This window comes from Choloepus didactylus, chromosome X, assembly GCF_015220235.1.
Source record: "Choloepus didactylus isolate mChoDid1 chromosome X, mChoDid1.pri, whole genome shotgun sequence".
NCBI lineage: Eukaryota > Metazoa > Chordata > Mammalia > Pilosa > Megalonychidae > Choloepus > Choloepus didactylus.
Genome location: NC_051334.1, coordinates 28,431,284 through 28,457,859, shown reverse-complemented (window position 1 = coordinate 28,457,859; position 26,576 = coordinate 28,431,284). Strand labels below are relative to the sequence as shown.

The 26,576-nt window shown below is 36.8% G+C and overlaps 1 protein-coding gene and 1 pseudogene across 1 annotated transcript in view; one reads left to right on the top strand and one right to left on the bottom strand.

Annotated features, from left to right (window-relative positions):
* The window catches only part of IL1RAPL1 (interleukin 1 receptor accessory protein like 1), a 1,449,662-nt gene that overhangs the window by 643,140 nt on the left and 779,946 nt on the right, over positions 1–26,576 (bottom strand). The gene's annotated exons all lie outside the window — the stretch shown is intronic.
* On the top strand, positions 15,055–18,587 carry LOC119523224 (annotated as a pseudogene).

The window sequence follows — 26,576 nt, the reverse complement described above, 5'->3', positions numbered from 1 at the left end:
CCTCCCTCATAAGGTGGCTGTGGGAATCAAACACATCAAAACACATGAAGACTTCGAACAGTGCCTGCCTCACAGTGAGCGCTCAGTAAATGTTAGTTCCTATTATCATATCAGCATTGAATCCCTTGCCCCCACTTCCTTTATATGTCTATTTTGCAGTATGGTCAGAAAGTGTTCAGGTCTTTGGTGTTTAATTAGCATGACTTAAAAGAATCCTTTTAAGTCCTTAAGCTTTTCCTTTGGGGTACCTGAGGGGGCTGGGCAAGAATGACTAAAATTGAGGGATAATATGGATTCCCCACCCCAGCCACCCCTCCCTTCTATAAAAACAACTAACCTCTAATCTTCAGAAAGGAGATCCAGTTGAGGACACCTAAGGTATTCTGATTTTCCCGACATTTATTCCTCAAGTCTGTGGGGTGACTGCTGATTTACAACTGTCTCGTAATGTCTGGAATTCTAGACTCCCCAGGATTGCACTATTTTCAAATTACTTTTGATGTTTTAATACTTGCTTACTGTTTCTGTTCGTCAGGAGGTGATTTAAAAAGCAAAAAATAAAGTCACATTCAACGAACACTATATTCCTACTTACTAAGAAGAGCTAACAGGAAACCAGCGACTTGTGACACATTAATAAACATATGAACTCCCTGGGGGGAAATGCACACACTCTCAAAGTAAAAAGTACTATCTGCTCTCATCAAACTGACGGTATGACTGCTACAGCGTTGTGGCTCTCTGCAGTCAGGGAAATAATGCAGAATGGGGTAAGGAGAATGAAAGCTCCTACAGGACTTAAGGTCAAATCATCAACACGTATTTCCTTGGCTTCTGCTGTTCATAACAGATGGCTGCTGTTTAGGCAAAAAGTTAAATCATAACTGCTGGTTCCAATGCTTATAAAATGGTTAGAGAGACAGGGCATGCATGTATGTGGAGAAAACAGTTGTTTATAACTGAGAATAAACACTCAGTTATCCTATCCAGGGAAGAAAGGACATTAATATGGATAGAAATAAGAGGACCTAGTTTTGTCTGGCATGGGTGACACAGCAATTCACACTAGGTGATATAGCAGTGCACACCAGGTCCACACACTGTATTGAACAAACAACTCACACAGTTTCTTCTCCCAACTTCCTGACCTTACACAGAGGGACCCAATGCCTAAAGAAGTTAATGACTTGTCCATGTTCTATTATCTCATTAGTGGCAGAAACAGAATTAGAACTCATATCTCCTAACTTCTAATTCACTGTTCTCTTCAATATGCTAATGGAGAGAATTAGTGCTGGGTTATCTATCTATAATTGTTTAAAACAAAAGCTACCTAACCTTAGCCCATGGTTTTATATTATTTTATATGCGAAAATGGATGATGTCTTCTGGAGAAAGGCAGAATACGATTTGACTTGGATTCATCTGAAGACTTTCGGTCTTTAACCTCTGTTCCCCCCAAAGTTAATAAGGGCTAAAAGAGAGCAAGCAGCAGGTCTCAAAGAAATTGCATGATTTCTTCATCGCTTTCTACTACCTTTCTATAAAATTAATATATATATATATGTATATGTACATATTTGTATTTTATATATGTATATATATTACTTATAAAAATACTGGCTTCTGAGAAGGATTGGCATTGGGTCCAGCCTTATAAGGGAGAAGAAAAAAAACCCTAACATTAAATTCAGCATAAATATTTATGGACATAAGAAACAAACATATGACACAAATTAAAATTAAAATAATTGCTTTAAGTACAGGCTTTGGGCAAGTCAGTCAGTACGAAACATTGAAATAGAGGATGATTCTGAATTGGCATACACGAGAGCTCTCAGAGAATTTAAAACTGATGTTTTGAAGAACGACCACATTGCACAAGTACATATCAAGGTGTGGAAATGTGGGTAGTGCAAGCAGGAGGTAGGAAGGAAAACTTGTGTGGAAAGATAAACTTTATATATACCCAATTAGCTGATAAAATAGAATAAAAAGCATGTTATTCACTATCTTAGTGTAGGAACGTTTCAATTATTCTGTAAACATACCCCTATAAAGATAATGCGCAGTTCAGCATTTCTCTCTTACTCTAACAGAACTATCAGTAACGTTTGTTAAATACATCCTCTAACAGTGCCACTAAACACTTGACCTGTATATTATGCTAATTCTCAAGTCCCTAGGGGAAAGCCTAACATTTCCCTAATGTTTGGCAATCTTTTCCCCCTTTATGAAGTACTGTGTAAAAAAGTCAGGGATTAGATTAGTGTTTTTCAAGGACTAAGTGGTTCGGTGCTTCTGTGCTTTCTTTATATCATCTACTCTAACATTCGTTGATCATTTTTTGAGTCATAATCTTTCCTTTTTATGAAAACAAATGCACGGAATAATTTCGAAGTGTCATAGGTCATTGGGCACTAAAAAGTAGCACAAAGGCGTGACAGATAGGAAAGCTCAGTTGCTACAGACTTGAATGGAACTGGATGAACTGTCCAGAAGGTGGTTCCTTAACCATAAATTTGACTGTGGTCTCTAATAATTAGCTGTGAAAATAAAGTGTTGGGAATCAAGCATGTCAAGGTTAAATTGTAGAGAGAGCCTCAATAAAAAGCAACTCTTTAGAATTTATTAAGTCTTAAATATACTAAATTTTGACAGTTTATTTCTAATCTTAAAGCCTTCTTATTTTTTCTAGGGTTTTTTTTTGTTTGTTTTTATTTTCTATCAGTCTTTACTGTGATGCCTGGGGCTATGCATGCAGCCTTGGTTCTATCTGATCTTTCTCATTCCCACTATGCTTATAGCTACTGACACTAAATGTGAGATTTGTTTGGATTAGTTTTTCTTTTCAGAAGGGCTCTGGAGGACCTATTGATTTAACTATGGATGAAATCAGCCCTTGGTGAAGAGATTAAAGTGAAACCATCAGGCAGATGATAAGACCTAAAAATGCCAGTTTTTTTGCCATCTCTCCTTTGCTTTTTTTTTTTTTTTTTGGTAATTTAACTGCAAAACTGAACTCCATCTGTGGTCTTCCACCAGATATTAGTTCAAAATCATTAATGCCTTTCTTTGTGAAAGAAATTGATCAGTATAGTTTTGCCATTTTTATTTTTCTAGCCTAATATTCCCGGAATATTAGAACTGAGGAAGCTTTGCATGTGAAATTCTAGTACAGTATTTCTCTGACTGAATTATTCTTGGGCATGAACACTTTGAAACTTCAGCACGTTATCACTCCTCCAGGAGTGGGAGAGACGAAAGGCAAGTGAGAGAGAATAAAATTCATGATATTGAAGGAAATTGAGGTCCACAACATGGGTTCAAGGTACTGCAAATTATGAATTATTTCTTTTGGGAATTTTATCACTGACTTCCCCAGTCTTTAACCATGCTAGTCCTTTGTTTATTTTCTTCCTAACAATCATAGTTTGTAATTATTTCATTCATTTATACCCCCTTTTTTTTTTGCTGCATCCTTTGTTAATGTATGCTTCTCATGATATGTAGGATTACGGAGTTCTTTGAATGCTTAGAGGCACATGTTTTTATCTCAAACTCTTCTCCCTTTCTGAACCCTCTGGCATCTGCTGGCATAAGGAGAATACTCTGTTACAGGAATTTGTTCATTCATGGCTATTGAGGCTAAAGACTTAATAGGCTTAAGGATCGCCTTAAGTGCTGGGCATAGAGTAGGCACTCTCAATAAATATTTGTTAAATGAATGAAGGAATGAAAGATTAGTTTAATGGCTATATCATTCTAATCACATTACTTTTTTACCTAAGCCACTCCCATTGAAACACCACCATACTAGTTTTAACCCCCTTTTTCTAATGCTCCTTTAAAATATCATCCCATTCTTGACAGCAGATGTAGTAAGTGGATATGTCTTCTAGACTAGGCAAAAAGTTAAAATTAATCCATACAAGATGCTCTTCTCCCATCCTCTGAACAACAGGCCTTCTAACTTCAGTTGACCTTCTTGATTTGAAAGATAAAGGACAGGGGAGTATAAATGTAAGGGCCACATTTGGGTCAGTTGCAAATCCCTTTCTGCTCTGCAGACATCACACAGACCAAAGTGGTGGCAACAGTTTTTGCACTGTTAAATCTTGCAAATGAGGGAGAAAATCTCCCGACCTCTTGTGGTTAAGACGTGATCTAGGATCCAGATGCTCAGCTAATACTGCACCGACCCCCTCAGTTTACAGAGAAAATTCCAGGGGAAACTTGAACAGAGTAAAACTATATGTATATATAGTTCGCCAAAGAAGACAAAGAACTATCAGAGTCTGCTGAAATTGTACCCATTCAAAAATAGATTCTTCAGAGTTAGATTACACTTTGAAATATAAAAATGTGCTTTCTTTCCCTACTACATATAAACCAAATCTGGATATCAGGAAATAGCCCCCATAATGAGGCATTTTTCCCTACTAATACTTCTCTAAATATTTTTTCCAGGGTCACAATGACATATGCTTTATTCTGTTTTACTTAGCAGGTCAATATTTCCTGAGAATGAATACCTTTGCTTTCCTTGACCTCCAAAGAAAAACAGAAGTTATGAGTAAAATGAAGTGTGAAGATGGTAAATAATCTTAATTATAAAGGTCATTTATAGCATATTCCTAATTATATGTATAAGTCAAAAGCAGAATCTATTCCATAAAACTGATAGGGATGAGCATTTTCAGTCTCTGGGGACTGGTGTGCTTCTAAAGACTACATGGTGATCAAAGCTCACGAGCAGAGTTCAGATAAAGAGTGGACTCTTTGAATTCAGCACATTTAGAAAGCGACCCATTTTCTGCAGACACAGAGGGAACAGAATAGCCTGTCTGCATCTGGTAAAATAAAATATTCCTCATTCAAGTAAGGTTTGGGGCAAATGGAAATGTAATCCAGGAGCGTGCATACCAGAAGAAGAGCATTCAAGTCAACTCCATCAACTTATATGTTTGCAGCCTCAGCTTAATGCTCTAATTTGAAGGTAACTCATGAGATCTGGTTTTCTTTCTCCACCATTTTATAATTTCATAGATACAAGTCTTTCACTTCCTTTTCTCCTGTTAGGGTTTGAAATATTTGCATTCCCTGTAAATTTAGCATATTGCCCCTTAAACTTGTTAGCACAAAGGCATGCCATTTCACCAAAAAAAAAAAAAAAAAAAAAAAAGTACCCAGAAGGATACACTTAAAATAAGGGTAAATTTTTTTAAATTAAAAAAATAATGAATATATTACTCTCATTTATAATAGGAATGAATATAACTATTGCTTATTGAACATTTAAAATTCATTCAACCTGTAAACATATATTTACTGAGTACCTATTAAGTGCTTGGCCTGGCTAGGAACAAAGCAGTGAATAAGCAAAGTCCTTGCTTTTATGAAGCTTATATTCCACTGAGCAGAAATAGAGGGGGAAAACATGGTGTCAAAAGCTTTATATGCATTATCTCATTTACTCTCCTTCTACATAATGTCACTTAACCCTCTCACTTTAATGTGATATCTATGCTGTGTCTCCTGCATTTATATCTCCAGCTTTGACCTCTCCCTCAGATATCCAGATTTATAAATCCAGTTGCCTATTTATCATACCCATTTGAATATCTAAAAAAATTACTTCAGACCTAATGCATCTCCCAAGTAAATCTTTGCTTTTACCCCCAAATCTACTGCTCTCTTATCCTGCTCTCCCCCATCCATACCATCCAACCAGTTGCTCAAGCAAAATGGCTAGAAGACACTTTTAATTTCTCTCTTTCCCTATTCCCCTGCCCCACATCCCATCTGTCAAATAGTCCTAGACAAGCTGTTTCCAAAATATATCCCAAACCTGCCCTTTCTGCTCCATTTCCACTATTGCCATCCTAGTACAAAGCAACATAATTTTTCCTTGATTATGCAATAGCGTCTTAATTCTATGCTCTGCTTCCATTCATCCTCCCTGCCATCTATTCATTACACAGCAATCTGTGATATTTGTAAAATTAACTCCATCGTGTCACAGTCCCCATTTCTGCTCAAAACCTCAAGTAACTTTCGAATGCACTAATATAATTCCTGCTCTCCAGCCTGTCCTTTGAGGCATTACAGGCTTACTCCATCGAAACTAAGGTGAGGCGAGTAAGGGGGTGCCAAACACTCAGTAATTAAGATAAATAATATTCCGATGCACTACTTTCGAAAATCAAAATTAATGCAAAAATCCTACAATGAACTACGAAGTCTCAGGAGTCCCTAGTACATCACTCTTTTATGGCTATCTTATTTATTATCATCAACTAGCGTTTGGTTGATTTTCTTTCTTTCTTTGCATAGCTCCTTATTTTCTCCCTCATAACAAATTAAGCACCATGAGACAGGGAGTGGTGTTGGCCTTGTTCATTGCTTTATCCAAAATATATAGAATACTTTAGGTCTTCCATTTCCCAGGCTCTTCTGTCAACTCTTCCATTTGAATTTTTTTCCAAGAGAGGCTCTGTCATTTCAGCTCCTGGTTCTGGTAATTACCATTTCCTTTCTCTCTGTGTCCCTCCAATGTAGGGGTGGTAGCAGCTTCCTGCTGTAAACAGGCTCTGGGTTGCCTTACATTCTGCCATTTCAGCTCCTCTAGCATGTTTATCACCCTGTGTCCCCCCTCCCCCATTCAATACTGAACTACTTCAAGTCAATTTGCTTTACATGACTGGGTCCTGGCTGATACAGTAGCTTAGGAAACAAATATATGAGTGTTTAATCCACATTATACATAAATTCCCAAAGGTCCCCCTGAGGTAAAAGAGGTAAACACATTATATCATTATATATTTGCAAATATTACAAATAACACTGTTTAAACATGGCAAATTAAATAAATTAAGGTATATTTGCCTTTTCCTTTCTATTATGGAAGCCTCTAAATTATATATCTGAAAAAAATGCAGAATTAAGCTGCGGGAATTTTTGGAGTACTTTTTCATTCTATATGATTTATATACATTTCACAGTTAGCTTCTTTTGAAAACTTTTTGTTGCAATTTTAGCATCAGTTCAAGTCAATTGAAATTGTTAGATTTTTCTGACTAGAAAAGGGAGCCATTAATCTGAATCACCTACAATTCTCTAAAAGAACAAATGGTTAAAATACTATAACCTAATAACTTGACTTGGCAAAAATAGGTCATTTTTAGAAAAAAAAGATAATGGTCTAATCATTTGTATTTCTTTATTAAATATAAACATCTTCAGAATATGACAATTATATTAAGGAGTCATGTCAACAAAGACAATGTAGGAATAGAACAATTCATGGTAAGGTTGTCAGAATATAATTCTGCACAGTTATGTTAGAGAGTTAAAATGTTGGAAAAAAACAAGTGGGTCTAAAGAAAGAAATGTGGAAGATGAAATATTGCTAAGGAGCACAATACCACTCTTTTGTTAGAGAATCTTAATTAGAATCATCAGATGTAAAACGGTGTTCCTTTCTAAAAGCAAAAATAAGGAATTCACGTATAATAACATCACTGATTGAAATGTGATTTTTAGGCCCGATTTACTGAAGAACTTGCATGACTTGATAGAACTAAAAACATGTTATTCATTTATGTTGTCTGTTATTCAACCAAAAGGTATGAAATTTCAAGAACATAAAAACTCCAATGTAATTAGGGGAGATGGATATATAAACAAATACTTGCAGTCCAGTGCAATAAAGCCTGCAACATATGTATATCCATGTGTTGAAGAAACATAAGGGAGAGAATGTCTGATTATGTTTTTTAATATAGATCCGATTATGTCAACTTCCTGTTTAACACCATTCTTTCCACTCACTAACTCCCCCTTCCTGTCCAATGGTCTCCACAATGAAATCCAAACTCCTCAACTTAACATATCAGGTCGTTCCTGATCTCCCTGTGACCATATGTTCAGCCCCATCTCTCAGCACTTGCTCGCCTCAACCACTCTGAAAATTTGGCACCTCTTCCAAACAAGTTGTAATTTTTTATCCCTCTTTGTGCAGACTGTTCCCTCTGCCTGGATCATACTTTTTTTTCCCACTTCTCCTAATCACATTCATTCATTTTTCAAAACTCTTCTTTTGAGAAATCTTTTCTGCACCCATGCTTCTGTACTCCCCATCCATAGTTCTGGTGCAGTACTGCTTCTCTTCTCCCTTGGCCTCCCCCCACTATAATAGTTTGCAGTACACTGTCTTTTGATTGCTCACCCACTTGTCTGTCTCTCCCACTGGACAGCGAGTGCAGAGAGGAATCACAAAACTCATATTTGTATCCTGAACACTTAATACAGTGCCTGGCACAAAACAAGAGGAATCAGTTGAGATCTTAAACAGGAATTTGGTATGGAGGAGTGGTGAGTGAAAGTTGGCCTCATAAATTGGGTTAGTGTGAGGCAGAGCATATTAGTAATCTGACAGAGGAAGGGAAACCAATTAGAATGTGACCACAATATTCCAGCTTATACAGAGTGAGGAGTTGTGTTTTAGCAATAATCATGGTAAAAGAGAAAATGGACCAGATCAAAGATGAAAACAATAGTGTACAACGGAAATTTGTATTGGACACTGTGTAGTGGCCAGAGTGTTAAGGGAGAGGGAAGAGTACCCACTAGGTGACTCAATTTTCAAGCTTGGAACCCTGGATGGTGCTGTGATACAGAATACAAGAAGAAGAGGAGGTGAGAGCAATCCATTAAGAAGCTGTATGGCCTCGGACAAGTAACTTATCCTCCCTGAATGTTAGTTACCTGTCCATAAAAGTACAAGGATACTTACTTCATAGAGTTATTATGAGAAGGAAACAGCATCCTGATGTAAGTGTACTTTGTAATTGACAAACTGGTACACAATGTATATTATTTTTGTTACTATTATTTGCAGTAAAGGAATAACCCCTTAGATTATTGTCAACCTCACTACATCCCCTGAATCTTCTCTTACACTGGATGTTGTTTCATATTCGCTTCATTATTCATAATATTTCACCACTGGCTAAATATGGAATTTATATCAAGGTCACCACTTTTTAGAAGCCTAATCTCCTTTCCAGCAGCACTTAATAAAAGAGATAAATCACATAGCTCTTCCTATTTAATATCCTTATCCAACTGTGAATACAGCCCACATTCATGTCTGTTCTCTGGATCCAACTTTTCATTTTTATAGCAAGGTTCAATATGAATAGAACACCCTTTCTGGGAGTGAAGTCCCATACATTTGAAATTCAGTTAATCTTGTCTCATATTATGGGCAGAAAAAGCTGCAGTTGATGCAGAGAGAGCCATAAAGTGGAAGGCATCTCAAGATGTAGCTATGGGGAGAAATATAAATAAAAAACCATGAATGAGGGTTTATCTATTATTAGCAATTCTTATTTTTCTTAGTTTTAAATGGATGAATCACCAAGGGGATTCTAGAACTGATTAGTTAAATGTTTGTGATTCTCAATAGCTATGTATTGCAACAGACATTCTGAAATTTGGTATCTTCAGAAGTATGGGTCATATGCAAAACATTTATCCCCAGCCAGAGGGGAGATAGAGTAACTACACAAGAGACTTCACAACAGTCAGCTGTCGGCATTACTTCCCTGTCAATAGTATAGGATTATTTCTCATGTTATTTTCATATAAAACAGAGATGCAAAGAATTGAATATGGTTTTATGGTATGCATGATTTCCAATTACAATATCTGTCTCTTCCTTAAAAGTCCATTATGACAATAGCAAGAAAAGAGCACTTCTGTGGAATGTAGGAGTTCAAAGGCATTATATTCAATATTTTCAGGATGCAGGGTTTTCCCAAATTACTCTTCATATGCACATGAAGAATATCCTAATGATTAACTGGACATCTTTTCCTTGACTGCTTTCCTAAACCTACAATTTATGCAACAGCATTGTAATCATTCCCACTTTCAAAACCCTTCTGTTCACTTGTCTATTAAATACAATTGTAATTGACTACCTTGGTGGCTAATTTGCAAAAGCGATTACATTGCTTCTGGCTTTCTTTTACTATTACAGATTTATTTGGAATCTAAATTGTACAGGGTGTTGCTGCATAATTTGACTTTGTAGTTACTGATTACATTATTCACCATTTGGTATATCTCTAATATAAACAGTGCATACCATGAATAAGTCATTAATCGAATTGTGACTTTGGGTATACTGCTTTCTCATTTGTCAAATAAAAGTCTACATGAAAGCTTATATCCCTTCCTAAAATTCCAAAAGTACATTATTGATAATATCATTAGGCATGCTATATTTGCCAGATCTGTTAGTGCACTGTCAAGAGATTTTGCACAGAGGTATTCCTCATTTGTGTGCATGTGTGTGTATGTGCTCGTGTGAGTCCTCTATTCCTACCTGTAGCTTACCTCTTGTCCTTTACTAATGAAATTCCTTCAGTGGAGTCAAAATGGTTCTCCTCAATTTGTCAACAAAGGCTCTTCCCTTTCTCTAATATGGTCTGAGTTTTCTTCCAGATATTTTCTGAAAATTGTTGTTGTTACTAAGGGTTATCAATAACCTAACTTGCAATCAATGGCTTGGGCACTTTGTGATATTTAATGCTATTTACTCTCCATTCTTTGAAATTTTACTAGAAGATCTTTTCCTGGTTTTCCTTCTGTGTCTCTATCCATTCTCCTCTGTCCTCTTAAATGCCAGAATTTCCCTAGGTGTTTGTCCTGGCTACTCCATTCCTCATGCTATCAAGTAGAAATCCTTAAAATGGAGTATCACCGCTCCCAGTGATGGTGTGGTGGTGGTGTACAAAAGAACAGATTAAATGGCGTATCTCTTTTAAAACTAAAAAAAGTAAGTAAATTTTTAGTAAAAGTACATGCTTAAGGTGGAAAATTCCTATGAGCCCCCAGACACCCTGAACCCAAACCTGAGGGCAACCCCTATCACCAGGTTCTTTGTGATCCATAGGAATTGGACCAATAAACACCCTCAACAACAATGTTGGAGAGTATCTGTTTCCCCACATCCTTAGCTAATAGGATAAGCCTTGAAATGTTTTTATCTTTGGCGATCTAATAGGTAAAGCAGATGGTCTTTTATTTTATTTAACTTGCAATTCTATTATGAAGTGATGCTGAACATCTTTTTATATACTTAAATATTATTTTTATTTCTTCTTTTATGAATGGTCATTTTGATCCATTTTTTCACCTAAGTTACTTAAATGTTCTTATTATTACTGATTTGTGGAGGTGTTGGTGGTCCATTCCTGATTTGGGAAATACTGAGAACAGGTTTGAGATCAGGTAGATCAGAGTACTTGAAATTGGGGAATAAAAAAAAAAAAAGAAAAAAGAAGCACAGAACCAGAGGTGGACATTCCTTCTTAGGAAAAAGAGGGGTACCTTAGAAGGGAAAGTTGACCCTTGAAGGCTTAGTGATAAAAAGAAGGAAGGAACTGACTAAAAATAAAGGGTTCTAATGAACCAAGATAGTGTCAAAGAATCAGAAGTAGACCTACTTGCTAAAAATGTATCATTTATTTAAAACACTACTAACAACAACGACAATAGCAACAAAATCTGTATAATCTGTATGTCATAATGCAACAAAAGAAGGTGGTCTGAACTAAGAAATCAAGTCAACCAAGTATTCCCTCTTCCCTCCCAACTCTAAAAAAATTGTCTGCTATTGCTGGTTCAGGGGGGATAAAAGGTGAAAATTTAGAATAAAAAAAATTTCAGCAGATAAAACCATTGAGATACACACACACACATGCAATAAGCAGAGGAAAAGTGTACTCAATACTGATATGAATTTTATAACTAAGCACGCAGAATTGGAACGACACCATGAATCGTAAATTCAGTAACTCCAAATAGAAAAGGACAAACAACAAGAAGATGTGAAACAGGAGCTAGCCAAACTCAGGCAAGACAGGGAATAAATGAGAACTAAATTAGAAGGTACCTGTAGTAAGCAGAATTTCTAAAAGAGCACCCCCAAAGATATCCCACCATAATTGCCAGACCTGTGAATGTGATGGGCTATCACTACCATGATTATGTTATGTTATATGGCACAGTTAACCTTAAAGTTTGGGAAATCATCCTGGGCTACCCAAGTGGGTCCAGTATAATCACACGTGCCCTTTAAAGCAGATAGTTTTCTCCAGCTGGTGGCAGAAGAGGACTTCAGAGATTTGAAGCCTGAAAAGGTTCAACAAGCCATTACTGGCTTGAAAATGGAGAAGGCCACCTGCCAAAAATGCAAGCAACATTTAGTTGCTGAGAGCAGACCCTGGCTGACAACCAGCAAGGAAACAGGAACCCCAATCCTGTAACCACAAGAAACAGAATTCTGCCAAACAATCTGAGTGAGCTCGGAAGTGGACTCTCCCCCGATCCTCTAGATAAAGGCCTGCAGCCAATACCTTGATTTCAGCCTTGTGAGAGCCTAAGCGGCGGCTGCCCAGACTTCTGACATACAGAACTGTGAGATAATAAAAGAATGTTCTTTTAAGCCACGAAATTTGTGGTAATTTGTTATAGCAGCAATAGATAACTAATACAGTCCCAAGGGAAAACAGATATAACCACAATTGATGTTAGGGTCATAAAAGATAGGATGGAAAAAAGACAAGAAAAAGAAAGTAATATTAAACAGTTCAGGAAGAATGCAATAGAAAAGACAGGATGAGATTATCCAAAATACTTATTACTGGAGTTCCTGAAGCTGAAAAAGCAATTTAAAGGAATAAAACAAATATTTAAAGACAATATAATTCAAGAAACTCTGACTGAAATAAAAGCTCCAAATTTACATACTAAAGTGACCCATGATGTGCCTGGGAAAACTGAGAAGGAATGGTCAATTCCAAGAAATGCCTCAGTAAAGCTATTACACTTTAAAAGTAAAGAAAATATCCTCTGTGCCTCCAGAGAAAAGGCCAAGTCATTTAGAAAAGAAAACACAAATCACAACAAAAGAGCAACATTTTCAAGAACCTAAAGGAAAGGAGAGTATGACCCAAGGATTTTATAACCAGCATGGTTTAAACAGTAAAAAAAAAAAAAGAAGGAAATAGCGTACTATGAACCCTTCCTCAAAGTGTAGAATAACAATTTTCCAACCAAAAAATGAAGAACTGCTTGGGGAAATTTTGGTAGCAAGCACCTTTAATTTAAGATCTAAAATGAAAATAAAGAAAGTATTAAGGGTGGAAGAATAATGCATAAATAGTATTTGTGCTGATAAATTAGAAATAACAACTAAAAAATGCAAATTGAAGGGAGAAAGGAATCTTGAGTAACCTGACTGATTGATAGGTAGGTGGGAATTAAAATATTTTTTAAAATTGACAAATAAATAGCAAAAATCTAAGTGAGAAAAAAGAGGAGGAAGGTCATCATATAAAGGCAATAATATAAAGATAACTTGTGAGAACAAAAAATTAGATCACAGGATGAAAGAGAAAAAGTAAATAAGAAATATAATAGACATAGCTAAGCTAATGTACACTAAATATAAAGTCTAATGGCAGAGCTGTAGGATCTCTTTTTATATTTAAGGATATTAGAACTTTTTGAGGAATATTGCAAATATTTTCTCCCAGTTGGTTATTAATTTTGTTTTGATTATTTCCCATGATTTTTTTTTAATTTTTGTAATAATTTAATCAATCTTTTATTTTTATATCTTATTCATTTCATGTCTTTAGAAAGGTCTCCTCTATTCTTCTTAAATATTCACAAAAAATTCTTCCATATTTTCATCTAATGTTTTTACAGTTTCTTCTCTGATCCATTTATTTTTATGGAAGTGGATCTAAGATAGGCAAAACTTTTTCTTTTTCCCAAATATCCTTTTCTATGAGCATGACTGACAGAAAACTTTATCTTTTCTCCATTGACATGTGATGCCATCCTTATTGTATAATAAACTCACATATGTTTTGGGAATTATTTCTCAGTTCTCTAAGAAATATCTGGTAAGGCAAGTATCCAGTTACTACTCATTATTTTAAAAAGCCTCTTCACTATTCTTGGGTGTTTATTTTTTCACGTAAACTTTTGAACTATTAACTGGTTCTAATGATGCATCTTCATGAATTACCAGTTTTGACTCAAAATAATAATTTAAAGCATTATATTTATGAGAAATAAAAAATTTGCATGTGATTTGAAATAATATCCACTTGGGCAGTTGCCACTGAACTCTCCACCAATGTTTCTGAATGCTGCTCTGATTTTAGACAAAGTTTTGTAGAAAAGTGGAAAGAGGTTAGGTTTTGGAGTCAGAGATCTAGATTTGAACCTGGCCTCAACTGCTTACTATTTTTTAACCTTAGGTTCATTATTCATGGTGGCTGAACCTCAGTTTCCTCATTTGAAAAGTGGGGGTAAAAATGCCTGTCCTATACAGTTTCCTGGAGCATTAGACCAAGTATATTTTAAATGCCTTAGAAGTATGCCTGATTCTTGGTGGGAACTCTCTGGAATATGATTTCAACTAGATGTTGGCAATATTCTCATCATCTGTAGCTCCAATCTGGACTTTTCACCTGATTCCAGAATTGTCATGACTTGTCTCCTTTTATCTGTCTGACAAATTTGTATCCATCCTTTAATATGGTTCAACTATCACTTCCTTGCCAAATAGTTTTTCTCACTCCCCAATGTGTGGCACGTCCTCTGTGTTCCTTTATCACTCTGTCTAAAATCTCCTGTAGCAAGAATGAGGGTGCTTTCTATTTATCTGTTTACTTGTTTGCCTCCGCAAGGAAACAGTGAACTCGCCCATGGCAGGTCACTTGTCACTTGTCCTATTGTCTCAATACTAGCATATCACTTCCCTAATAACCCAGTCTCAAAAGTAGCTTGTTAGCTGAATATTCATACATTTTTATAGGAGAGGAAAGAGCAGATATGACATACTCACATTTGTAGTTTTCTAATTCTCTATTCTTTGTTTTACAAAGTCAAAGAGGAGGGGAAAAAAAGTTGAAATTGCATCAGTCCCTAGGAATAGTTTTTGTATTGATCTTATAAAACTGCATGGGCTGGGACTGCCCTCCTGGGAACAGGCTGCCAGTAGTAAACGCAGGTGCGGGAACAGGAAGTGCAGGCCACGGACCGCCGTGTGCTCAGAGAGTGGAAGGAACGGCTGTGTGTGAAGGTCATACTGTGTGCGGTGGTCATGCAGAAGGCACAGTGGGCACAGGGGGACGTACCACAGCAGGACGCATCAAGCCCCACAGGCTGCAAAATCATGGGGCCTGGCATGGCCAAGGCCTGTAAAGGTACAGCTGCTTTCAAAAACACCAGGTTTTTGTGTGCCTTCTCTGAGGGTGGGTTTCTTGGTGTCCATATTGAATTCAGGCTTCCACGGTGGAGTTGTGCATTTTGCAGTACTATAGGATTAATAGCAATCTTATAAAAATATGATATTCACCCACTGCTTCAATGCCTATACATTTTCTCTTTTTTAGGACCCATATTTTACTTTACTATGGAACAAGGTTTAGAATTAGCTTGCATTGGGCTGTGCCATTGAAAGTTCCCAACAGAGACCTCCTGAAAGGAAATACTTATCTAGTGGGAAAAAGTCTATATCTCAAAAACATTATGACTTATATGTTGAGGAATGTGGAAAAGAGCCCGAGGTTACCCAGGATTTAAGAAGCAATGTGAACTTGTTAGAGAAGCTTGTTACACAAGAGAAATTGCCATGTTTAGTGGTCAACCTCTACCCAGGAAATGAGGGATATTCTCCGGTGCTGAGGGGAAAAAATGGAACAGATACTGAAACCATTCGACTGCCTTATGAACAATGGGGGTTGCTTGAATACTTGGATGCAGAAGAATTGCCTCCTGTTTTGGTTGATCTCCTAGAAAATCTCATGTTAATATGTTTCATTCTAGATGTGTCATAGCAGAAATACGAGACTTCAGACAGTGCAGTAATAGGGAATCTCCTGGTTACCAAAGTAGGCATATTCTCTTACGCCCAACAATGCAGACTTTAATCAGTGATGTGAATTCAATAACAAGTGATAACCACAAATGGACTCAGGAAGACAAACTTTTGCTTGAGAGCCAGCTGATCTTAGCTACAGCTGAACCCCTGTGTCTTGATCCTTCTGTATCAGTAACCTGCACTGCAAACAGACTGCTGTATAACAAGCAGAAGATGAACACTCCCCCAGTGAAACAGAATTTAAAGAGGTATTCCTGGTCCTCTCAGAATCAGCAACATTGTCCACCTCCTCCTCAGCTGAGAACCCTGCCTTCTTCCGAAGAAAGCAAAGGAAAAAAGGCAGGTGAGCATTATGACCTCCAAATCTGTAAGTCAGGAAATTGTGTAGATATGTGGAACCAGAGTCCCTGTAATTTGGACACACCTTCAGAAGTGGATGTGGAGGAATATGTTAAGGTTGAGAAGTCTATAACATGTGAGGACCCACAACCGACAATCTGGCTAGACCGTGATCTAAGAGATGATTATGGATTTGAATGTGAAGCTGGCAATCAGTATCAGAAAACAAAGATGACCATCATGAAGTCACTTGATGATCCACTTATCTCTGGTAAAATACAGCCGTGTACAGATGATGAAGACAGTGATAGCCAGATACCTCTCTGTCACTACTCCACAGATGACCATTCAAATTGGTTTGTGATGGAATCAAAGGCTGATGCTGTACCTGGAAGTCAGTACAAGAAACTGCTCCAAAAGGAAGCCAAATGTCCAGCCAAGAAGTCACTCAGCTCCAGTGGCTCAGCCAGTCCACGTCACCTTTCTCCAGGGAAGAAAGCTGTGTCGGTTCAGTCTTCAGCATCAGGGAAGGGAGTGAAACGTCGTCGACCACCCACCAAACTTCCCTCAAGCTCAGGAGCTCATTCTTCAGGTAACAGTTTTACTCCAAAACAGGCAAGCAGCTATTTTAAAGGTCCAATTCCTACTTCTGCTTCTGAGCCACCACGTCTTTCTTGGAAGTTATCGAAGAATCCCAATCGAGCTAGCATGCCTTCTCCAGCTGCCCCATCACCTGCCAGCTCATCACAGACAGCCACGGCCACCCAGGTCATGGCCAACTCTGCTGGACTGAACTTGATCAGGATCAGTGTAGGGGGCTCAGCTGGTGGAGTGCAGGCTGTCGTGAGTGGGTCAAACCCCATGCTGAGCAGTACCCCTGCAGCCACAACCCCTGTAGGAATAAACCTGAGTGGGCTTTTACCCTCAGGAGGTCCTCTACCAAATGCAGTGCCAGGGGCAGCACAGCCAGGGGCAGTGCAAACAGGGGCAGTGCAGCCAGCTTCTCAAGGAGGTGTTTCCCTTGTTTTAAAAAAATGCTTCAAATCTCGGGCCCTTAACTCTACTCCAGCTTGCCAAAGTTTCACTCATTTTGAACACTGCAGCAGCAGCCACAGCAGCTCCCTCAGTTAACTCCATACAACCCACAACTTTTGGTCCTTGACAGCCAGGGGTGCAGGGTCCCCAACGAGGCTCAGGCTCGGCCAGTCAAGAGCAGGCCTTATCCACTCAGCCAGCTGCTGCTATTAACCTTACTAGTTGCAGTTATTATTATTTTTTTGGTTGTTTTGTCGTTTTAGCTTCAGTGTGATTTATCAAATTAATGTGCAGATGACAAGACTGGCCTTGACTTTGTCCCTCTAATTTCAGCCTATTTTGATTTGTAGGTTGATTTTAGAATTTTTTTTGTTTTCATTTTTGTTTTGTTTTGTAAGACTTAAAGAAGTATACTATTAGTTGTGCAAAAGTTACTTTTAGAAACAAAAACTGGCATGTAGACAATATTTCCTGCCCACAATTTGTTTTCCATAGAACTTTTAGCTTTTAAACAAAATTTGACATGGGACGTATAGTTCCTTTTCAGTATTTATCATTTTTATAGTTAATTTCAGTGTGTGTGTGTGTGTGTGTGTGTGTGCGCGTATGTGTATGTATCAGATTAATACATGAGCAAATTATCATTGTAAAATAAATATACATGTAATCACACTGAACTATTTTACATTTAAGGATGTTTCTGTGTCAAGTATACATTCATTGGTAGAAGTCTGAGAAAGCTGTGCCTCTAACGTTCAATCAGTTTCTTAATAGCTCTGATTGAATCTCTTACATTATGCAACATAGGCAGAACCATCTAATTTGCCAATTGTTTTTCCTCTTGATGACTGTAATGCCTTCCTCCATTTTCAAAAGAATTCACTAATCATGAGGTTGGAAACTCTATACTACTCTTGCTCATTATGGCTTAATAATCATAAATGTCTAAATTTGACAGGTCTGTCTCAGTGAAGAAAACTCATAAATCTACTTTATTGTATTCTGTGTTTTTATGTTACACTTGAGACCTGTATATTTATACACAGCAGTGTGCCCAGAAGAGACCCCAGCAAAGCCTTCCTCAGCCGAGATTCCAGTTCTTCTCTGCCTTTCCACAGCAGCACCAACAGATAAACCAGTTGAGAATCGTATAGTTTCCAGCGACTGTGGCGGCAGCACTAGCAGCTCGGCCACTTCAGTATCAGCCTCGGGATATAGACAGCTGATCCCAAAGTAAAATGAAGCAAAGCAAGCCAACCACTACAAAATCCTGCATCTCACATTATTTTTTCCTCTTTTTTATAAACACAAGAGCATCAAATCAAAAGGATTCTGATTTTTTACTTCACGTTTTTAATGTGTCAGTATTTTAATTGCTAGATGGACAAACTTTATACAGAATCACAACCCTATGACTTTTAAATAAAAATAGAGAAATGGTTTAACAACAAAAACTGCATTGATATGGTGCCAGCCACCATGGAGTGAAAATCCCAGCTCTGTAATCTAACCTTAGACTTGTTTCCTAACTTCTCTGAGGTTCTATTTTCTCATGTGTAAAATATTTCTTAATTTTGCTGTCAAGGTTAAAAGAGGTAAGATGTTCTAAATTCAAAGCACTGGTGATCAATAAATGATTGTGTTTTTTTGTTAAAAATGATGAAAAATTATTCTACTTGTTTGATTTATTCAGATTTTGCTGGTGTTCAGGATTACAGAATTAATTTTAATGGAAAAATTTCACAACCTAAGTTTTTTTGAAAGGCAAATCTATTTCTATACCTATGAAAATTGGATTGCTTAGAATGTTTAAGATTCATGAATCCATTTATTCATTCATTGAAAAAATATTTATTGAACTGTTTTCAATATGCCAGGTACTGTTTTTGGTGCTTGGGAGTCAGTAGTTAACAAAACAAAGATGCTTGCCTTTGTTGATTAGATCCTAGAGAGAGAAGAGATAACTGCAATAGGTAAGTAAGTTATATTGAAGCTTAGTGATATACAACATCAAGAAATAAATATAGAAGATAATCTGGCAATCAGGATTGTGAAAATGGGTGTGCCAGTTTGGATGTATTATGTCCCCCAAAACACCATGTTCTTTAATGCAGTCTTGTGGAGGAGATGTATTTTGTCTTGATTAGGTTGGAAGCTTTGGATTAGGTTGTTTCCATGGAGATGTGACTCACCCAACTGTGGGTAACACCTTTGATTGGAATATTTCCATGGAAATGTGGCCCTGCCCATTCAGCATGGGTCTTGATTAGTTAACCGGAGCCCTATAAAAGCTCAGACAGAAGGAGCTCACTGCTGCAGCCAAGAGAGACATTTTGGAGACAGCCATTGAAAGTATACTTTTGCTACTCTAGAGTTTGTCTGGGAGAAACCCAGAGAACACCCCCAGACACCTAGAGAGAAACATCCTGGGAAAAAGCCATTTTGAAACACAACCTGGGAGCAAGCAGACACCAGCCACATGCCTTCTGAGCCAACAGAAGTTTTCCAGATGCCATCGGTGTTCTCCAGTGAAAGTACCCTATTGTTGACACCTTTTTTTTTTGGACACTTTTATGGCCTTAAGACTATAACTTTGTAGCCTAATAAACCCCCTTTATAAAAGCCATTCCATTTCTGGTATTTTGCATAATGGCAGCATTAGCAAACCAGAACAATGGGGATGGGATGGAGTGGGTTGTGATTTTAAAGAGTGGGAAGACCTCTTTGAGAAGGTAAATGCCATTGAGCAACGACTGAGGAAGGTGAGGGAGTTATCTATGTGGATATCATGGGGAGAAGTGTTCTGGGAACAGTGCTTATCCGGTGTCAGTGTCCTGAGGCAGAAGTGAGCCTGGTGTGTTAGAGGAAGAGCAAGGAGGCCAGTGTGTCAGGAAGAGAGTGAGCAAGCATGAGAACAATGTACAGGTAAGGGAGGTAACAGGAGGTAGATAATGTATGGCTTCGTGGGCTATGGTAAGGAATGTGGCTTTTATTCCAATTAAAATGGGAGCCATTCCAGATTTTTGAGCAGAACATTGTCAAGATCTGTTCTTCATTTATGAAGGATCATATCAGCTGCTCTTCTGAAAATAAGCTGTAATAAGCAAGGATAGAAGCAGGGAGACCAATCCTTAGGAGGCCCCTGCTGTATGTAATCCAGGGGAGAACTGATGGGTTGCTTGAACCAGGGTAGTGTCTGTGGAAGTGATGACAAATAGTCAAATTTGGGATGTATTTGGAAAGTAGCACCAACAGGCTTTCCTATGGATTAAGTGTGAACTGAGAGAGAAAAAGAGGACTTGAGTCCTGAGTACCTGGAAGACGGAACTGTCATTTCCTGAAGTAGGGAAGGCTGGTGGAGAGATGGGTAAAGGACAGACGACCAGAGTTCAATTTTGGACATGTTAAGAATTTTGGCCACTTAAGTGAAAGATGTTTATCAGTTATCCAAGTGGAGTGCTCAAATAGGAAATAACATTACAATAAAAATAAAATCTTTCAATATAAAATAACTGCTGAATGAGTGCATTTTCCGATGTTTTCAATAGCTCATTATTACCAAGCAAATTCATTTCTAGAAAATCAGGAAGATGCTATTTCTGAGTGATATACATTTTTACACATACATATAAATATTTTTAAAATATGTATTCACAATTATGAATTCACTCAAGTGTTTTTTTTGGGGGGGGGAGGTAGAGGAATTGATCTAGCCATTTAGTTTCTTACCTTACTCTGTTTTCCTAAAATACATTGTGAGGTGGTTATACAAATCATTTTTAATTAGACAGTAGAAAGGTATTTTCATATCACAATTATTCATTTTCCCTATAATTACCTGTCGTAATTTGTTTCATCAATTCATCTACATTTATGATATTTCATTCACTTGACCATTAGAAGCCAAGAAAATTTTACCTTTTCTCTTTCATGATTATTATTTTGGCTGATGGGACAAAATCACTAAGACAGAACAGAGGCAAAAGGTACATGGCAGACAGCAGGTGCATTTATTTATTCTGCAGTGTTTGTAAAATAATAAGCATGACATGAATAATGCATTTGAAGAATATTGTCTGGCAAATTATACTAAGTGTCATATATCCAAATCAGCCCTCAAATACTGAAGAATGAATTACAGTGTGTCTAATACTTCAGTAATTTGAGACAGAAAGAACTCACCTTATAGTGCTTCTAGGTAGAGTAAAAGAACAATTGTTTATTAATAAATGATTACAATCTTAAAAATATATCATTTACTAGTGCATTCAAATTCCAGGCTTATTCTTAAAAGTTGAGGTTTTTTTTCCCCTTAAGAATTAATTTTTCTTGTCATATTTGCCATTGATTCTAAGGATGACTTGTATACGATGTATACAAGTATACATTAACAAAAGCATCATAAGCACTAACAATATTACTATAGTTTATTTTCACATTAATAACTCATATTTATTTCTTTCTTACTCATATTTATTTCTTATATCAATTGGAACTTTATAGCCTAGCTATGAGAACCTTAAATTTTTAAATTGGTATTTTTCATTTGAAAATTAAGGAAAGAGTTTTCCATGGGAAAATCAGCCACATCAGATCATTCAACTTGATTATCAGTGAATGAAAACAATTGAGAAAGATAACTCTAATAAATGGATTGGGATATGCAATGTACAGTAAGGTACACATAATTGATAATGCTCTATGTATTTCTGTGTACATTCAAGTCCAGTCACTTGCCTAATCATTGACCACCTACAAATTTGCAGAAAAACTGAATAATTAAATGTATCTTTTGCAACAGAAATATTTGTATTGTTATAAACATTATCAGTAGTAGCCTTTATGGTATATAGTATAGACTGGCTCTATCACAATCAGTATAGTTTCACTTTTTCATTATCAAATGAAAAAAATAAAAACTCTGGGTAGCAAATGTTCACAGGTCCACCTAACTGAAAAGCTAGCTTGGAGTGGGGATTGTCTTCAATTTTAAAAAGGACAGCTTTAAACTTAAAAGGCGGGGCAGCTGAAATAAACAAATAGGAGTCTATACCACTTGAGTTTAAAGAGTTTGATAAATGATCCTTTTTACAGTGATTTATTCTACTGAAGAACTGTATTTTCCTATTACAACCATAGTACAGTACTTATGTTTATGTTTTGTTGATATAAATGTCACCTTATAGTGCTTCTAGGTAGAGTAAAAGAACCTGAAAGAAACAGGATCTCAGTTCTCTGTGTAGTAAACTTAGAAAAATGGAGGGCATATTGTTTTTTAAGAAGTAACTATAACACTTTTTTTTGCCCACTAAAAAGGTAATACAGTGAAAATGTATGTTTAAGTTGAAGGATATAAAGAAAGAGGGTGACATCATAGCAAGAATTTATTTTTAAATCTGAATAAAGATGAGGGCATAAAATTCCAACATTCTCTTACACAATGCCACTCTTTGATGGCCACTGTCCTGCCATCAAACCTTGTGTCTTATGGATGTTTAATAACCATGCTTTCAATTTCATTATTCCATCACATCATTAATAACTAAAAATGAACTTAAGTGGCATCTCTGTTAGGAAAATAATTTATTCTCTTTTCAGATGACACTTAAGATAATTAGTCTGAGTATGACTCACTTAAAAGTTGTGTTGTCTAGACCCATTATTTCCCAATTTCTTAGTGCATGTCATGTAAAACAGAAAAATATGACGAAGGTAAGAAAGATGACATTCATCACTTCCCTGGGTCTATCAGAACTTTTCTTGTTTGGTGTTACAATAATTGACAAAATACTTCAATTAATTACCAAGTAATTTTAAATAATTTTAAAGACTACCACATCTATCAGCATACTCTTATCACCCAAAACTACTTCTGTTCTAACTTGTGGACCTTAAGGTGTCCTTACAGAAATTCTCAGACTTGCTCTTCATAGCTGAACAACCACTCAAAGTAAGGTAATAGTGTAATACAATTGGAGGCAAGAATGGTTAGTTGCTACAGGGTCCTGACATGAGCAAATTCATTTATGATAAAATATTTTCATCTGTGACATTTCTTATCCTGTCACATGCTTTTGCTTAATATCCTTCTCTGTATCCACATACTCTATGGAATTAAGTTCAAACTATTTTGGTTGGTCCTATAAGTGGGGTCTTTCTTGACCTGGATTTGGCCTCTCTCTGTTTCCCAGCTCCTACCACTTCCCCACTCATATCTTCAGCTCTGGCCATACGTTAAGTATTGGTGTGCTCTTCATGTATTGATCCTCAAATGGAAACTTCTTTTCCCTTCTATGCCTGTCATTTAATATTTGGCCTAAACACTGCCCCGATGGAATCTGAGTCTGTATCTACAGCATCCTGTTTTAGAACATGCTGCAAACCATGTGGGGATTTTCCATTTAGCTATCTGTCTCTTCCTCTCTTTTGAGATCCTAGACAGCAGGACATATGCTCTATTCTTCCTGTTTCCAACACATTGCCCAGACCTTACAACAATGAAAGAATAACTGAGCAAATGTTGCCTCGATTTCATAGGGTTGGTCTGAGGATCAAATAAAGTAACAAATATTAAGAAAATTAAGAAATGAAAATCTGCATTAATATAAACATTCTTTTCAGGTTTTTTGGTTTTCTTGTTATTTCGATAAGAGATTATATAACTGCATGGATTAATACAACATTAGTACTTCTACTTGACTGATTTAAAAACTACTATATATATATATAAATATAAATATATGTAGTATATGTTTATAGTTTCAAACTGTTCTTGGTGTTGAATGTTACACTTGTCCTTTTAAAACACCAAGAGTCCTAAAGGAGAAATATTGTTGTAAAAATTAGGGTATATTTATATCATAACAGTACATTTATCAGTATTTGAATATAATTTCCTTTTAAGCAAAGGATAAAATAATAATTGTATGTGAGAAGCAAGAAAATTAAATACAGCTTTTGCTTTTCTTGGCTTTGAAGCAAAAAAACATTCCTGAAGTCATTTAGGTTTAGGTCATTGTCAATAACTATATCAGAAAAGTTGTCTTTTGCAAAATCCCAAGGCCAAATTAAGGAACAAGAAGACAGATCACTAGGAGACTCCTTTTTATATAAAGTCACCTGAATTTCTTATGCATTTGTATTTCTTAAAAGTTTTGAATTGTGGGCATCTCATCTGCAAATGGATATATTTAATAAAACCTTCCTCACACAGCTGTTGTAAGGATTAAAGAAGATAATATTTGTAATATGCTTAGACCCTGCACAAAATAAATCCTTTAAAATAACAGAAATGGAGGGGTTATTCTCATCAAATCTAAAGGATATGTTTCAGATCTCCTGACACAATGTAGGCTATCTGGAAAGCACCTGGGAATACCTAGAAGAGGCATTAATTCTCCAATGCAAATAAATGAAGTCTGAATTATTGCCAATTTATAAAATGATGCACTATCAGTTTTCAGATGTTGTGGAAACAGTAAACAAATGATGGTTTCTGGTATAAGCCCCAAATCAAATATCCCAACAGGGGACCCTGTGAATTGCAGTCAAGTGGCCTCACACATGCCCCACCCTACATAGCCTGCTTCAAAGTACGTGGCTGATGGACTTTATAGAATTTAAAAATGATGATAATGATTTCCCTAGGTAAAGAAGGAGAAGGCCAGTCAGCATGCAGCATTTCAGACTGCTAGGTAGCCTGCCAATATAGTTGCAGGCACTACCAAAATGAGCTTCACCTAGAATGCTGTTATGGATAATTTCATGTGTCAGTTTGGCTAAGTTATGGTGTCTAGTTGTTTAGTCAATCTAGCACCTGCCTAATTGTTATGGGGAGGGTATTGTGTAGATAGATTTGCTTCTATACTTGGTTTATTGCATTTACAGCTGATTCCATCTACAGTCAACATAAGAGCTTGCCCTCAGTAAAATCAATCAGTTTGAGGTCTTAAAGCCAGAACTGAGGATTTCATAAATCAGAAGGAAGATTTCCCATCTTCAGTTCAACCAGCCAGTTTCTCCTGGGGGAATAAACTCTCTTGGCTCTCACCTTTCAATGTTTAATCCAAGGCAATTAAAATAATATGCAAATGTCATCTCCATTCCTTTAAGAGTGACACTTAACACACAATTTCATTATATAGGCAACTGGAATGTTTGCGGAATGATCAGCTTATTTTTAGTTTTTAAAATATTTGCTTTTCATGCAATGTGTGCTTGTAAATGAAATGTCTGTCCACACATGCAAATTTTATCTGATAAATGCCATGTGAATAATATTTATCTTGTATACTGAACAGCAGAGTTCATACCATGTGGTATTTCTGTTTAAATGCCTTCTATCGTTTTGCTCAGTTTCCATGAAATGAATATTTTAGCTAATGAATTGTATTAGCAAAAAGTACAATATAAGCAGAAAATGAAGAAAGTGGGGGGTGTGTGTACATTCAAAGTATTCTGTCTTTTACGATTCAATTCTAAGTAGAGAATCAGAAGGTTGTAGCAAAAATGCCACATATGCTTTATGAGAACAGATTCAATTAGTTAAGCTTGTGTGGTAAATTAATTACCTTACTGACCCTAGTTCATCATCCCTCTCTGTGTTCACATCCTTTGCCATGTAACTGCCATTCTGAATCTGAGCCAATCATATAACTTTCTTGGACCATGATAAAAGTCATGAAGCAGAGCCTTGAAAAAGCTCTTGCACATCTCTTTTTGCTTTTGCTTACCTCTGCTGAGAACATTCCCCAGCTGGCCTCTGAGGAATGAAAGCCTCATAGTCTCCCTGTTCATTCCATCTGCAGCCATCCTAGATAAATCAGCAGCCAGTTGACCTCCAGAGAGTTGAGCAAGCCCAGCCAAGATCATCCATATGTCCATGGTGGTTTGAGATTGAATCATGTCCCCCACAAAAGGCATGTTCAGGTCCCAACCACTGGTCCTATGGGTGTGACCCCATTTGTAAAGAGGACTGCTGAAGATGTTATTAGTTAAGGTGTACACAAACTGAATGAGGATGGGTCTTAGTCCAATATGGCTAAAGTCCTTATAAGCAAAGGAAATTGGACATGGAAGGAAAAGCCACTGGAAGAGCAAGAAGCCAGAAGTCAACAGAATGTAGAGGATAAAGAAAAAGATATTGCCACGGGACAAAAAAGCCAAGGACCAAGGATTGTCAGCAGCCAGCCCCAGAATGCTACAGTCTTCAGAGAGAAAGTATCGC